Here is a 16,592-nt window from a genome sequence, read left to right as displayed (position 1 = left end):
GTTTTTCTTTATTTTTACCATTAGAAACAAGAGCTTTGAAAGCAAGTAACACAAATGTTGAATTGCCCATCCATTTGCTAATGTTAAGTGTTGTGAAAGCCTGTAATAGAATCATCAAAATGTCAGGAGAATGGTGCAATATATTTCTCATTGAAGAGCCAAAACAACCTCTTTCCACACAAACCTGTAGTCAATATGAATTAAAACAGGAAATCAAAGGAAAAACATTGAAAATTGTGGGTTATCGCACACACACCTGTCACATCTTTCACATCAAGTGACACTAATGGGATTGAGAAGGAAAACAACAGCAATAGAAACAATGTCCCACTACCATCTTGTGGGAAAGTATGGAACTGCAAACAATAACACCAAATGAGGAGATAATAATATATACCCCCGATATTACAGAGCCAGTACCAGGCATCCTGTCCACTCACAGTCCGCCTGGACAACAGTGACATTCATAATGCGAGCTGGATAACCACATTAACAAAATCTAACTGGAATCAGGAGTTATCAAAGCTGGTGCTCAGTCACTGAAACCAGAACGCAGGTTTTGGTTGAAGACACTTTGACTCTTGGATATTTTCAGCTTGATATTCACAAAACACACATGAGCCAGGCCTCATAACAAATATCTCAGAAGTCTTAGGATGAAGAGAAAGTGATTCAGAGGGTTCACCGGTGTCACAGAAATCTGTTACTCGTGCATTACAGCAACCACAAGAATCTCAAACCTGATCCAGTTTTTGGCACAAAGTATCAGTGTGAGTGAGACAACACATTCAAGACCACAGAGCACTGAATAGAGAGTAAGGATAGTTTCACCACCTCAAAGGAAACAACAACACATTTCTTCCTCTACTAAATCCTCACTGGCCATCGTCCCATGTTACAATAGAGCCCTCTGGTGGACAGTTGGACCACCACCTCCCTCTTACTCATCTTTCCAAGTTTAAAGTTGTCAACTGAGTTTTGGGGTGTAGCTCAAATTAATCAAATAGCCTTTATTGTCATTGCAACAGACAAGTGCAACGAAATTTGTGGTGCCACATCCATTCCAGGGCTAAAACAGACTAAAACATGTATACTCACACAAAAATAAAAAAATAAAAAATAAAAAATAAGTCAAGCTGAGCTGCTACACTTCAATGCTCCTGACATGTGCAGGCCTTGAAGATATCCTGGAACTCTTTGTCCAGCTTTGGCCACTATACACACACCTCCTGCAGTGCTTTTCCTCTGGATAGAAGTGTCTCAAACTCTCTAGTTCTGATGACTATAGCGTCGGTGCACCAGTTCCCACACCTGTGAGGACTGGTAACTTCAGGGCCATCCAGGATGAGAACCATCTCTTCTGGTACCTCGAGGTTTGGTTTCTCCGGTAAGGCCAAAGGTCCTCAGGGTGTCTGTCTTGCATCTCCACTGCAGCCCCTCTACTCCACCGCTTTTCTCAGCCAAGCGACATATACCATGACTAATTCTCCAGGCAACCTGCCTCTTATTGCACTGCAGAAGTTCACTGGGTTTGTGGGTTAAAATGGGCCTTTAAAGGGATAGTTCAGCATTTTGGCAAATTGGCCCATTGTCATAATCCCTATAGGTTTGTTACCTTTAATTGTTGGTGCAAGCTATTTTTAGAACAGTGGAGCAGAGCTGCGATCTGCTCAGAGCTACGCTACGGAGGCTAATATGGGATTTCTTGGTTTCCCTCATCAAACTCATCAAATACACAATCCAACAACTCCACAACGCTCTGGTGGACAAGTTGTGACCTGCACATTCACCACGCTATGAGATAATAACACAACGTTACCAGACAGAGTTGTTTTAGAGGTAGGCTAAATGCAGAGACTGCTTGCCGAAAAACTGCCCCTTGACAGGAATGCGCATCAGCGATTTTGCTCCGCCGTTCTAAAAATAACTTGTACTGACAATTAAAGGTAACAAACCTACTCCTAACTATAGGGATTGGTGGCAATGGGCCAATTTGCCAAAATGTTGAAGTATCCCTTTAACAGCTTCACAAGCTTATCAAACACCCTGTGTCCTGGCTCTGCAGGGCTGCCTAGATTCCTGATCTCTTATAAATCTGGCAACCCGCTAAACCAGGAAAAATGGCTTTTTTTTTTTTTGCCAGCCTGCATTGGTTATCACATTAGCTTCAAAATATGGTGGAGAGCTTCAAGTATATAAAACCTCACACCTCGTGCATGAAAGTTGCTGATAACAACTGCAGGTCTAAATGTTACTTTTGGGATGGACCTTAGTGAAACTATACATGCTTTCCCTGTTGGCTGAGCGATGTTTGTGGTTCTCTTTGCCTCATCTGGATCATGAAGTTGTGCTATGTTCACTTCCACCAAAGTGGGACCTCTTTGTTTAGTTTAAGTACCGACTGTGTGATTATCTGTTGGACTGTCAGACTGTTGTTGAGCGTCACTGTGTTATGATCATGGTGGATTTAAGCTACCTTCAACCTCTGCCAACAGGACCTGTCCTGTCCTGAGTAATGAAGGTGGTTGACTTGGCACATTAAGGATGTGGAAGAGATGCCAGATGCCAAAGGATGCATCCAATGTGGAAAACATGCTTGTTCCAACTAGGTAGAAAGCCTGATTATTTCCATTTTTCTTGTCATGTTGGCAGCGAAACTGTACAGCTTTACCTTATTGTGGTGTAGAACATAATGATCTCAGACTGGTAGGCAGTCTTCATGGTTCTACTCAGCATTAAAGGTGCTTTCCATAAGCCATTTTTCAGAAACATGATGGTCAGTGACGCATTTTAACAATATTAATATTCACAAATCCACATTGTGGCTCTAAACTTGCTCTGTTCGGCCAACGATTATAATCCTCTCACGAAAGCCTCCACACAGACTCCATGGTGAAACCTTGCCTGCTATTATAGTGTTCATTCACTTTAGTTACCATGGTCCTGAAATGTGAACGGCCTGACGACCAGTAGTTTTCATGCATCACTCCATCATCCTTGATTAACTTTGTGGCAAAAATGCAAAAATTGGAAAACTTCTATGCAGTGGCCACATGGCTGTAACCCTACGGCTGTAACTCAGTGGTTTTCAAACCTTTTTACAGCAAGGACCCCTAAACTGACACAAATTAGACCACGGACCTCCCCATTGGACAAAATTTTGAAAAAAAAAACCCATCAAAATATTTGTTCTGAGACTGAATACCATTTTTTTCAATGTACGTTCAAATTACTGCCAGTGGCATGCATTTTTGGAAAAATGTCAAGAAATTTCTGGAAACAAATGTAATATTTCTTGAAAAAAATTGGTCAAATTTTGAGAAAAAGTTGTGGACCCCCCCTTGAACCCTCTCAAGGACCTGCAGGAAGGAGGCATGTAATGGGAAGAGGCCATAACCAACATGAATGCTTTTAACTCTGCTTTAATAAATATTTACCGTCCTACAGCAACATGGCAGCTCTCTGGGTTGGAGTATACATAAAAACTAAAGAAACTTGCGGTAAAACTATCTTTTTTTAACCCCCGGCCCTCTCTATGCACCTTGGATGTCTATCCGGTGCCAGAATTCCCATCTCTGCTGATATAATTCTCCCTGATAACGTTGCAATGACATCCTGTTTACATTTTGCCTCCAAGATTATGAGAGGAATTCTTTGTGCAGGAAGATGTCCAGAGACATAAACATTAAGACTCCCTCTAATAGTTCAAGTGCCAGGTGTCCTCATAATACTGGACAGTATTAGTGCACTACTTCTACAAGCAAATCATCAATCAACTTGGGACGTGTGTGTTGTGCGCTGAAATTCCGACATTTCTGACAAGCGCTTGAATGCAGCAGTAATGCAGAGCCCACAAGTCTGTGTGCTGTGCCCGAGCTCACAAAAGCTCTTTGTCATTTTCCCCTTTTTTCCGCTACCTTCATACTCCTGTTTCAACTCTGTCTTTCTCTTTCTCTGACTTCACTACTGAGACACCGGCGACCAAACCGACTCAATAGCTAAACAAATGGATAAAAGTAGCCTATAAAGAGATAGGAAAAGAAGGTAGAAGTAGGAAGCATCTTAAATCAGTGTGTTTTTTAATCTTATTATCCTGCAACTTCACCTTCATTTTTAATTTCTAGGCTTAATTTATGTGCTTTTTTTTTAGCTACTACTTGGTTCCCTGAACTCACCATAGTATCGATTTAGTTGTAGCCTATTTGTCGCCTTCACTGGCTGCTCCGTTAAATCTGCTTTATAATAATTGGGATAGAAAACACACACACACACAGTAGAAAAAGAGCAGGAGGAGGAGGAGGAGGGATTTCCCTGATCCCAAAAGAAAAAAAAAAAACTTTTTCCTCCAGTTGCATTAGTTGGAGGAAGACGGATGAAGGAGGGGGAGGAGGGGGGCATTCCTCTCATACTGCAGATCAGGCAGGGGGGAGCTTCCTGCTGCCACTTCTTCTGTACCGCTTCCCCCCTTCTCTAGCTCCCTCTCTCTTTCTCTCTTTTCTTTTTTTTCCTTTTTTTTTTTTTTACGGCTAAACATGAATTTCGCTGGGGAGGAGGAGGACGCAGCAGCAGCAGAGTTTGAGGCCGCGAACGAGCTCCTTTTCCGGGAGAAAGGTCTGGAAAACGCCGCGAAGCTGCTGGAGAAGACGGAGCGGCGGCAGCAGCGAGTGTAGCTGTTTTGGAGGAAGGAGGAGAAGGAGGAGGTGGAGGAGGAGGAGAAGAAGGAGAAGGAGAAGGAAGGAGGGAGAGTTAAGAGAAAGAAATAACCAGAGGAGATGTTTCGAGGACGGAGAGAGTGAAGGGAAGGAGCTGCACTGAAAGGTAAAAAAAAAAGAAAAGAAAACTGACATGTTGGGTTCATTCTAGTCTGTGGAAGTTGTGGTGGTCAAGCCTTGTGTGTGTGCGGTGTGTTCAAGTACCGCGGTGAAAAGTTGAAACGAGGATTATTATAAAGAAAATGGAAGAATAAACTCTCTTGTGTTTCCCCATAGGAAAGTTACAGACACTTTTTCCCCCCTCCTCTCCCCTGTTGTTTCATGAACGCAGCCTGAGGAAGGAGAAAAGGAAGGTGGTGGTTGGTGGGTTAAAGTTTCAGACAGTGACTGACTGTGATTTAATTTAATCCTCACTCACTCATTCACTCACTCACTCAATCGCCGTCTCGCTCCGGTTCATAGGCTACGTTTTCATTCACTGGCAGCGATAGAACTGTGTGTGAATTAATAATAATAATAATGACCTTGAGTTGAGTGGTTCGGCTAAGTATTTTTTTTTTTTTTTTTGCAAATACCGGTAACCGGAGAGCCGGGATAATGGGACGTGTAGGTGGGTGTATCCTGTGTGTGTTAGCAGTGGTCCTTCTGTTATAGCTGCCTCCAGTTTCCCATGTGGGGCCACATTAGGGGTCCTTGGTGGTGTGGTGTGTGGAGTGGTGGTCCCAGGTGCCCCCCCTTCCCACTCACAGAGACATGGCTCTGTGACTGGTGGTCAGTGGTGGACAGTAACAGAGTAAATTAGATTAGTATTAGTATTAGATTTCTTTGCCTACTTATTACTCATTACTTAATACATTTCCAAGACAAATATTTTTACTTTCACTCGAGTTAATTTCTAGGAAGGCTGAAAAGTACTCGTTACTTTCAGGTCTGCTCTTTTTTTTCTACAATACTACTGAACACAAGCTGTGTTTGTCAAAGAAGGAAACCCTAACCCCTAAAAGCAGCACACCAGTGCAGGTGGTTTCAAAGAGTTAAAGCAGAAGTAAGCGATCCGGTGGTTTTGGCTAACTTCCTGTCAGCAGATGGAGTTAGCAGTCCCCGCCCTCGTCCCTACGTCACCACATTCACGCGCATCCCTTGGCTGCACACACAGAGAGGACCGCCCCTTTATGCCGTTCTCTCTCCTCATTGGATAAAGGTTGTAGGATACAAGGAAAGTTTTCTCCTCGGCTTACAGCAGAGCAGAGTGACTGACAGACCCGTGTTTCAGACCAAACACTCTATACAAGTGATTGCTGTCGGAAGATACAACTATTTAAGACTTATATTAACACAAATATTCCACTTACTTCTGCTTTAAGGACCTTTTAACTCTTGTTTCTGAGAATTAACTCTTTGAAACCAGCTGCACTGATGTGCTGCTTTTAGAGGTTAGGGTTTCCTTCTTTGACAAAACACAGCTTGTGTCCAGTAGTATTGTAGAAAAAAAAGAGCAGACCTGAAAGTAACGAGTACTTTTCAGCCTTCCTAGAAATTAACTCGAGTAAAAGTAAAAATATTTGTCTTGGAAATGTATTCAAGTAAGAGTAATAAGTACCAAAGAAATCTAATACTCAAGTATTAGCTAGATGCATGGCTCTGTGACTGGTGGTCTTGTATACACAGGGTTTTTTTCACTGAGAACCTTCACATGCACACTGTAATCTGCTTATCTGGAGATTTCTATCACAGTTTACACTCTTAACAGTAACATGATTACAGCTGATGGTTGTTATAACAAAGGTTTAGTCTGTGAGCGCTGCTGCATGCCGGTGGCTATATACATACATGCCTCTAGTCTAAAAGGTTTGGGGAAAAAAGGCAACATCCAGGTTTACTTCATCAGGTGACCTTTGACCTCCCATATCTCCCCGAAAAAATACCAGGCCGTTGTTTGTTTACACACACATTCTTGTGTTGTCATTTTAGAGTCGGCAGTTGAGAAAAATCTGTTTTGATACAGTACAGGTACTATAAGTCTCACCTCACACCAGAACATACACTGCAAAAACTCCAAATCTTACCAAGAATATTTGTCTTCAGTGTTTCCCCCAGAAAAATTGTTAGTTAAGGTGGTGTCTGACCTGTCGACGGGGGGGGGGGCGGCGGCGGCGCGGATCTGTTGACGGGGGGGGGGGGGGCGCGAGCGGATCGATCGCTTTCAACGCGCGCTGCTGTTATGTATGCGCGCTTCTCTGTGGTGTGTATGTGTGTGAGACAGTGTTGGGCAAGCTACTTGGAAAATGTAGTGAGCTAAGCTACAAGTTACTCTACATGAAATGAAGCTTCACTACACTGAAGCTACCCACCAGAGAAATGTAGCAAGCTACGCTACAATAAAATGACAAAAGTAGCTTAGCTACATCAAAGCTATTTTTTTTAGAAGTTAAATAAAGTTTTTCATTAATATCGGCCCATTGTGAGTGCTGAAAGATCTATGCAAGTACATTCCAAAAAAACCCGAGTGTCTTTTCAAACAGTGGTTCCTAAACTTTCTTGGTCAGATTTTTTTTTAATTCATCAATTAGGCTACTAGACATTTCAGGCGACCTCATTTGAATCTCAGGCGACCCCACGTGGGGTCCCGACCCCAAGGTTGGGAAACACTGTTTTAAAAGACGTCGGCCACGGACGGAGTGGGCGACATGCTGGGACAAGGAGCTTTCGTTTTAACTGCTGCAGCCTCTCTCCCTCTCGTACTGTTCAGGGTGTTTGGTTTGATTCATTAAAAGGCGCGTTCCTACAGGACCGGTCCCCTCACTCAGCCTCTCAGTGGCCGTGTCTCCGCTGACAGGACGCACCGGGCTCTTGGAGCGACGTGCAACGGTGCGTGCGGTCGCTGTGCAGCGATAAAGTTGTCCAGCTACGGCTCTGATTCACGAACTTAACTATCCCTCCTCCTCTGTCACCTGCTGCGTGCTGCCCCGCTGCAGCAGATGGGCATCAGCAGATACGTACATTACGTCACATGGAAGCGGTGCGTTTAAGGTCTAGAAATCGCTACATTTTTTTTTTTAAGACGTTAGTTTAGGCGGCAGCTCTTTGTTGTTAAGGCGGCCCCCTTAACAGGAAAGCGCTGCGGGAATCCCTGGTCTTATGTCATTTCTAGTCAAAACAAATCTCATTATATGTAAAATCACATAAAAAGTGGCTTGTTTTTAGACACTTTTTACTTCTTTCAAGCATATTTTTACTTGAAATAAGTAGAAAAATCTGATAGTGGGGCAAGTTTTTCTTTCTCATTACAAGCACAAAAAACTTGCTTTCACTGGCAGATTTTTCTACTTATTTCAAGTGAATATTAGTTTGAAACAAGTGAAATTATCTAAAAACAAGTTCATTTTTAGGTGATGAGTCTTATTTTAAGTGAAAAGAGATTAGTTTTGACTAGAAATGAGACATTTTGCCAAGAAACATGACAAATATTCTTGGAAAGATTTTGAGTTTTTGCAGTGTACGGATATGAGTGAAGAAGTAAGACCAGGGTATAAAGTATTAACTTGACAGGAGGACAGTGACAGGACTTTATTTATTGTTCTGCACTGGTATGATGTTTATAACAGAAAATGGTATGTTTACAATAAGGAAAGACGTAATACCATAATATGGAAACAGAAGACCGTCTGTGTGTGCCATGCTGTTATATAGTTTTTTCACCGTGAACAAAAGTGAAAGTTTCAGTCATCCTTCTGTAGCTTTAAAGAAGAACTATGCAAGATTTTTTTTTTACCTTTTATTAAATTTAAATTATTACTCTATTAAACAACGTATTGTAATTGTGATGGAGGCTCTCTGCCGTCCACCTAGCTTCTCCTGGCTGAAGATCAGAGCCTCCGACCCGGTGTCCCAGCTCTCGTCTCGGCGGCACCAGCACACAGACGCGCCCCGTAATCCGTAATCTCTTGCTTATGACCGATAAGACTACACAAATATAGCCTACACTTCGTAACACATGTAACATTATCCACCGTTCCATGAGTTGCCTTCTTGTTGGTTTCATTGAAAACAAATGCACATGGGGAGGGAGGAGGGTTAGCAAAACAGGGGAAAAAGCAGCCGCTGACTTGCATAGTTCCCCTTTAAAGATTTAGTCATTCTCCTATAGCTTTAAAGGCATACCCCAACGTTTTTTTTCGTGTCTTGCCTCACTCCCGAGTCCATGACCAGCAGATAGACACCATCCTTTCGACTGTGCGTGCAGTAACAAGGGAGATAGAGCCGTATCGCCCGTAATTAGCTTAGCTCAAACACTGGAAGTGTATGGGTAGTGTTAGCCTGCCTCCTACCCGAGCTGAAATCAGCAGTCAGAAGCTGATTTCATTTTAGCTCTAAACTCTGTAAATATATCACTTTATCCACATTTCAAACATGTTTAGGTGAGAAAGTAGCCGTTTAGATCAGCAGTGTGTCGTTAATTTGTCTAAATACCAGCTGTTTATAATTTTGTTCGGACGAATTTGGCGCTACTCAAGCTAGCCGTTGTGACCAACGCACTTCCGGTTACTTTCACAAAATAAAACACCTGTTGCCCTTTACATACAGAAAACCATGAGGATAGAATTTGTGCTTTTACTTTGAAATAGGAAGCTAACCTACCCTCGATGTAGCTAGCTTGAACCAAAATAAACCGTCTTTGCTTGAACCCTCCGTTTTGACCGATCTCGTCCCGTTACCGGCATTTGACCGCTCAAGATGCCTTACCGGAGAGTTTTGTCAGCTCTGAGACGAAGATCGGCCCGCCGGTTTCCGTTTAGAGTTGCTGAAGAGTTTCTCTGATGACTTTAGGTGGAGGCAGGCTAACACTACCTATACACTTCCAGTGTTTGAGCTAAGCTAATTACGGGCGATACGGCTCTATCTCCCTTGTTACTGCACGCACAGTCGAAAGGATGGTGTCTATCTGCTGGTCATGGACTCGGGAGTGAGGCAAGACACGAAAAAAAAAATGTTGGCGTATCCCTTTAAAGTGCGTCTCAATGTGTTGTTGTTATTCTTAAGACTTTTCTACTCGTATCGACCGCAACAAGCCACATTCTCTCGTGTGGTGCATGATGTTGCATCAGGGCCAATATGAGGCTCAGCATCTTTGAGGCGACTGGGGGAGCTGGGATGTCCCTCAGTCACAGCTGTCCTGAACGCACCTCACCTCCAACATGTGGTTACTGTTGTAGAAGTTAGAAATGAGCCTTTCATGGTTCACACACGTCACATCACTGCAGACTACTGCCAAAAGTTTACTATAACTTTTCTCCATTGGGGTGAGCTGAGCCAAGACAGGCTGTCATTGGCTGTGTGAGATATTGAATATTATGTTTTTATGTACCACAACTCATAAATATGGATGGGTTGTCGGTTGTCCAGCGTTTATATGGATTTTCTCAGTTGTGGTTCTGGACAAACCCAAAGACTTTTTTTTTTAGAACATCCATCAGTTTCTGGAAATCATGGCACCTCTTTCTTTTTCTCCAGCCAAGGCCAAAACAGCTGAATGGCCGATTTTCCAGAAGAGTGCACATTTGTGAGATCTTCTGGCGTTGGCAAGTTGGAAATTTGGCCAGAAAAACTAATTGCTCATTTATAGCATCAGGGTTGAGGCAGTTTGAGATTGCCTGGTGGTCAGTTGTGCTGCGGCTGCTACCTGGATGTATGATGTTGTTGACCACCACGTCATCTGGATTAGCTGCTCTGTTGCTCTCATGCTGCAGTGAAATGATCTGATTTATGAACTGTGCAGAAACTAATTCCTCAGGTTACTGTGGAAACACACTGACATGTGTTTTTCAAAGTAACAGCGAGACAACAACGCCATCATGAGGTCATACCTGTACCTAAGGGTGTGAACTGAATAAAATTATTGATCTAGACAGACAGATGTAACCATGGGACACATAACTCATGTACATTAGCATAGGACATGTTTTAAAAGGTCTTATTATTAATTTATAGTTAAAAATAAGCCTACTAGGAATGCACCAGAACTCGTGCCGATAACCAATAATAACTGATAACATTTTTGATAGTTTATTTACACACCTGAGGTTAAGAAAGGCTAAGACGTTGTGAATAAAGATGCATTTAACATTATAGCTTCTGCCTCTGGCTCAACCAAATAATATAATCTACATCACTATTGTTGTAATACAACAAAAACTAGAACAGTTATGACTCTTCAACATTACTTCAAATCAACTTAGGAGGTAAACGGACTGAAAATGAGCAAAGTAAAGGCAATGCTGGCTAATTATAATTGGCTGTTGTTGTTATCAGACTTATTTATGTATTTTGGCCGATAATTATCAGCCAATATCGGGCCAATAATTATCTGTACCGATATTTATCATGCATCCCTAAAAATTCCATTCGTTTTCTTTCATTATTTTACACAATTTTGAATATTTTAATCTCAACGAGCTGCATTGTATCACATTAATGATATTTAATGCAGATCTTCTACTCTACGAGATCCACATTCAGGATTTTAAATGGTATAATGACAGTGATGTTGAAATTGGAAGGTGTTTTACTTCATATTCAGGGGATTTATCATAGGTATAGGTATATCAAACTAAGTGACATCTTTGTCACTCAAATAAACTATGCAACGAGACAAAAGAGAAGTCTGACCTGTTGGGAATCGAACTATCTAGTTACTTGCAGAGTTTAGCTTTTGCTATGTAGCGTCTTCTCAGTGTTTATCAGTCTGCTGAAGTTGTTTCCTCTTGCACTTATTCGCCGATCACCTGTCTGAAGTACGTGTGACTTCAGAAAAGTTTGCTCTGTGATTATTTTTTAGTTGCCATCTGTGAGTTTGCAGGACCCCCTTTAAGAGTCTCCCATTTCTATGTAGGAAATATCTGAGTGTGAATGGAAAACCCCCTACAGATTAGAGACAGAGAGAGGCCCACTGGGTTTGACCCAGAGCCTAGAAATTCCTCTCACTGCTCTGCTTCTCTGAGATATAAACACTTCTTGTTCTACTTTTACCACTTTCCTCCAGCTTCTGCCTCTCTCCCTCCTTGTTTTCTTGCCCCCTCCTCCATTTCTCCCCAACTTCCTGTCATCTGCTCCGTGCTCTTTTTATTTTTTTTTTGTTCAAAGTCCCTGGCTTGCTGACTTGACTAAAATCTTGCAGCGAACACAACAGCTTTTCAAACCATCTTCCCCGGTTTTGAAAAGGATCCCTGAACAGATCGCTGAAATGGAAGATTGTGGAACTCAAAGGCTTTTTCAGGCTTGGGGCTTTTGAAGGAAAAGAGCAGAGGAAGTGTGTTACCTCGGGTCACGTTGTGGGTAGATTTCAGTGTAAGGATTGCTTTCATCATGCTGAAATACCACGAGGATAACAAGTCAGGAAAGTGCTCTGCCTAATTCATGGAAATTCAAGGAACGTTACATCACATCCACTTGTGGGTAAGCTGGTTTCCATAATCGCTGTAAAAGAAAAATCCAGTGGAAGGGCTGTTTGGGCTTTCACAGTAACATGTCGCTTTATAAGTGTGTGCGCACTCGACCAGCGTGGACTTGGGGAAACAGGGTGCAGCACCCCTTTAATGAGGAATCATAAAAACTGTTAGCAGAGCGTGTTTACTGTACCTTTTTTCTCCTGGATATATACAAGCTGTCCACACCAGCATGAGTGGGAGTGGGAAGAAAAAGGTTTGACTTTGTCTTTCTTTATCTCTTTTTTCAACATCTACAGTGGCATGTGCTTGCAAAAGTTTGGGCACCCCCTGGTCAAAATGTCTGTTAATGTGAACAGCTAAGCAAGTGGATGATTAGATGATCTCCAAAAGGCTTAAAGTTAAACATGAAACACTCTTTTGCAATATTTTTAAGCATTATCAGTGTATTATTTTAGTTTTCTACACTTTAGTGAGTGAAAAGGGGAAACAAAGCTGCAGGCTGCAGAAGAATGGGAAACCCAGGAGACTTGAGCTCTCAGATAACTTTGACCAAGGTATCAGACAAGATATTTACTGGTTACACACTTTGATAGTTTCCAAAGGAGGGGGGGGCTACTAGGTAGAGGTGGGAATCTTTTACTATCTCACAATTAGATTTGATTCTGATGTTTTGGGGCTACGATTCGATTCAGAATCTATTTTCGATTCAAAACGATTTGATTCCTAATGATTTCTGCTTCAGTCTGTCGGTGTGCAAAGGATCCTCATCATCTACTCCAGTCTGCTTTGCAAGACAGAATGACTGAAGTGTCTTTTTCACATTTATTGAGTTTTAAACATTTATCCATAGATGCTTAGATGGAATTGTTGAAACTGTTGCATAAAAGCAATATCACATAATGCTTAAGTAACAAAATTAAAAGTGCCTCTTTATGTAAAAAAAGTGCAGTTAAACATGCTGCCTTTTAAATTCTAAGGAAATGGAGGCCGACAGCCGGCAGATTTGTTTCATTATTTTATTTTTTTAAATCGATATTGGGACATTTTATATCGATTCTGAATCGTATTAAATGAGAATTGCGATTCTTATGTGAATCCATTTTTTGAAACACCCCTACTACTAGCCACTAACTATGGAGGGTGGCCAAACATTTGCTGCAAGTCCTTGTCCTTTTCTGTCATTTTGAAAATGTAAAAGATGAAAATGTAAAGGGAATGTGTCATCATCTGTAACTTTATGCCTGTTGGAGATCATTTCCTCTTCTTCTTAACTGTTCACATTAACACAAGTTTTGACCAGAGGTGCCCAAACTTTTGCATGACACTGTTCATTCTAGAAACACTTCCTGTCAGATCAGCAGGTTGAAACATTTCTGTGTGAAACAAAAACTTTTTGAGTCGTACTTGACCACTGGCATGAGTGGAAGCTGGTGTGTTCGTATTATTTGTAGAAATCCTTTTGACATATTCAAGTGCTGTTTCCTCTCGACAGTGTCCATGGTTTTAAACATTCAAACACACACACACACACACACACACACACACACACACACACACACACACATAAAAAAAGTACCTTCAAATCGGGGGAAATCCAGCTCGGTGTCCAACAACTGCTTTGAGTTTAACTTTTGACAATAGCTTTTGTGTTTGTGTTCATTTTCCAGAGCAAAGGGGCAGTGCTGTGTGATTATTGGAGTGGATGTATGGATCATTTTTCTTTGGAGTGAATGCAAAAAAAAGATTCTTTTGTAACTCAGAGCTGCAGGAGTTTTTATTTTATTTTATTTTAATCAAGTCAAGTCAGAGCATCAGTTCCTGCTCTTTAGCAAATCAGTATCCAGACATGTAGAGCATCCTCTTTTTCACCACTGCACAGTGGCATGCAAAAGTTTGGGCACCTCTGGTCAAGATGTGAACAGTTAAGAAGAGCAAACGATCTCCAGAAGACATAAAGTTACAGATGACACATTCCTTTTACATTTTAAACAAGATATTTTTTTGTCCACTTTTATCTTTTACATTTTCAAAATGACAGAAAAGGTCAGGAAAAGTGTCTGCAGCAAAGGTTTGGCCACCCTGCATAGTTAGTAGCTAGTAGCCCCCCCTTTTGGAAACTATCACAGTGTGTAAATATCTTGTCTGATACCTTGGTCAAAGTTATCTGATAGCTCAAGTCTCCTGGGCTTCCCATTCTTCTGCAGGCTGCTGCTTTGTTTCCTTTTTTCAATCTAAATCTGTGTAGAAAACTAAAATAATACACTGATATTGCTTAAAATATTGCAAAAGAGTGTTTCATGTTTAACTTTTGGAGATCATTTAATCTTTCACTTGCTTACACTGCAAAAACTCAAAATTTGTCTTATTTCTTGTCAAAATTTCTCATTTCTGGTCAAAACTAATCTCTTTCCACTTAAAATAAACTTGTTTTTAGATAATTTTCACTTGTTTCAAACAAATTTTCGCTTGAAATAAGTAGAAAAATCTGCCAGTGAAAGCAAGCTCTTTGTGCTTGTAATAAGAAAGAAAAACTTGCTCCACTATCAGATTATTTCAAGTGAAAATCTGCTTGAAAGAAGTAAAAAGTGTCTAAAAACAAGCTACTTTTTAATGTGATGAGTCTTATTTTAGGTATAATGAGATTTGTTTTGACTAGAAATGACATTTTGACTAGAAATAAGACAAATATTCTTGGTAAGATTTTGAGTTTTTGCAGTGTAACTGTTCACATTAACAGGCATGCATGCAGCAAGGGGGCCCAGCCTTTTGCCTGCCTCAGTCTGTTAGGTGTCCTGCAGAAACTCAGACGGACGTTAGCCAGCAGCAACATTATCATCATCCGTCCTGGCCGTTAGTGAAAGTCGAAGCTACTACAGCCCCAGACACTAGTGTTTATCTCTTTGACAGTTGGCACTGAGTAAACGTTTGGCGGTTACAGCAGCGCGCAGGTATGAGGGAGGGAGTGGCACTGCTGCGCTGAACCGTTGCCAGATCCACCTGTCTCCTCCCAGGCTGCCCCACCTCGCTCGGAGCGGGGCAGGTTGCTGGAAAGAGAGGTGCGCCACCTCAAACCCGCACAAAGCAGCTCGACGTTTAGTGTGAAGCAGGAGCAGGAGCAGGGACACGGTGAACTGAAACTAGACAAAAAGGGTTGGATTACCTGCATAGTTTTCGCTTGGTTTGATTTTTTTTTTTTAGGAGAAAACAGAGATTTTCTAAAGGAGCCACACACACAGGTAGGAACTTTTTAAAAACATCTTAAAGACTATATTACACTGCAAAAACTCAAAGTCTTTCCAAGAATATTTGTCTTATTTCTTGTCAAAATGTCTAATTTCTAGTCAAAACTAATCTCTTTTCACTTAAAATAAGACTCATCACCTAAAAATGAACTTGTTTTTAGATCATTTTCACCTGTTTCAAACTAATTTTCACTTGAAATAAGTAGAAAAATCTGCTAGTGAAAGCAAGTTTTTTGTGCTTGTCATAAGGAAGAAAAACTTGCCCCACTGTCAGATTTTTCTACTTATTTTAAATGAAAATATGCTTGAAAGAAGTAAAAACTGTCTAAAAACAAGCTCCTTTTTATGTAATGAGTCTTATTTTAAGTATAATGAGATTTGTTTTGACTAGAAATTACATTTTGACTAGAAATAAGACACATATTCTTGGTAAGATTTAGAGTTTTTGCAGTGTAAGAGTGTTTTTTTTCTTTCTTCACTTCTTTCGGCACTTTGAAGCTGGCCTGTGAATAGTAAGGCTACTTTTTTTTCTGGCACAAACTTCATCATCGGCATAAACATTTCAACTTTTAAGGATTTGAAAATGTTTTTTTTTGTTGTTCAAGAGTGTAGCAGGCCAAATGTTGTTAGTTAGTTAATAGTTTCTGGTAAAAGTCTACGATGAAAATGATGAGCAAACAACAGGGCAGCAATTAAATGAGCGATGACCAAAGAATGTGGAGGAGTGGGGGGAAAAAAAGTAATGTCGTCTCTGTGATTCACTCAGCTCCGACTCCTTCTCACTGTCAGATCCCAGTGGATGATGACCGTCACTTTCAATGATTAAACCAGACAAACGTAAAAAATTAAATCCCAAACTTTTAAATTTACATGATATACAGCAGCATTAATTGTGTATTTATTCTTAAACCTGTGTAAAAGTAGGTTTAATATGGTTTCATAGTCATTGCGAAACCCTGCACAGTGCACACACACAACGATGACATTTATTCAAGGATATGAAAATTGCCTGAAGCTTCAAGTCATTCAAATGGCAAACGCGGAGAAACAGGAGAAACGGTGCGACTCCAGCTAAAATATTCAATAATCACCTTCTGTGTGTGAACATGTCTCCTCCTGTTGTTTGCCTGATCCTCTCATTAATGTGCATTCAGTCAGGAGAGAGTTGTTGCACTGTGTAGCATGTGGCTTAT

The sequence above is a fragment of the Trachurus japonicus genome, chromosome 14 (assembly GCF_045865225.1).
Source record: "Trachurus japonicus isolate A0001 chromosome 14, Traja_1.0".
Taxonomy (NCBI): Eukaryota; Metazoa; Chordata; class Actinopteri; order Carangiformes; family Carangidae; genus Trachurus; species Trachurus japonicus.
The sequence above is the reverse complement of the archived record's forward strand: the minus strand, read 5'-3'. Positions refer to the sequence as shown.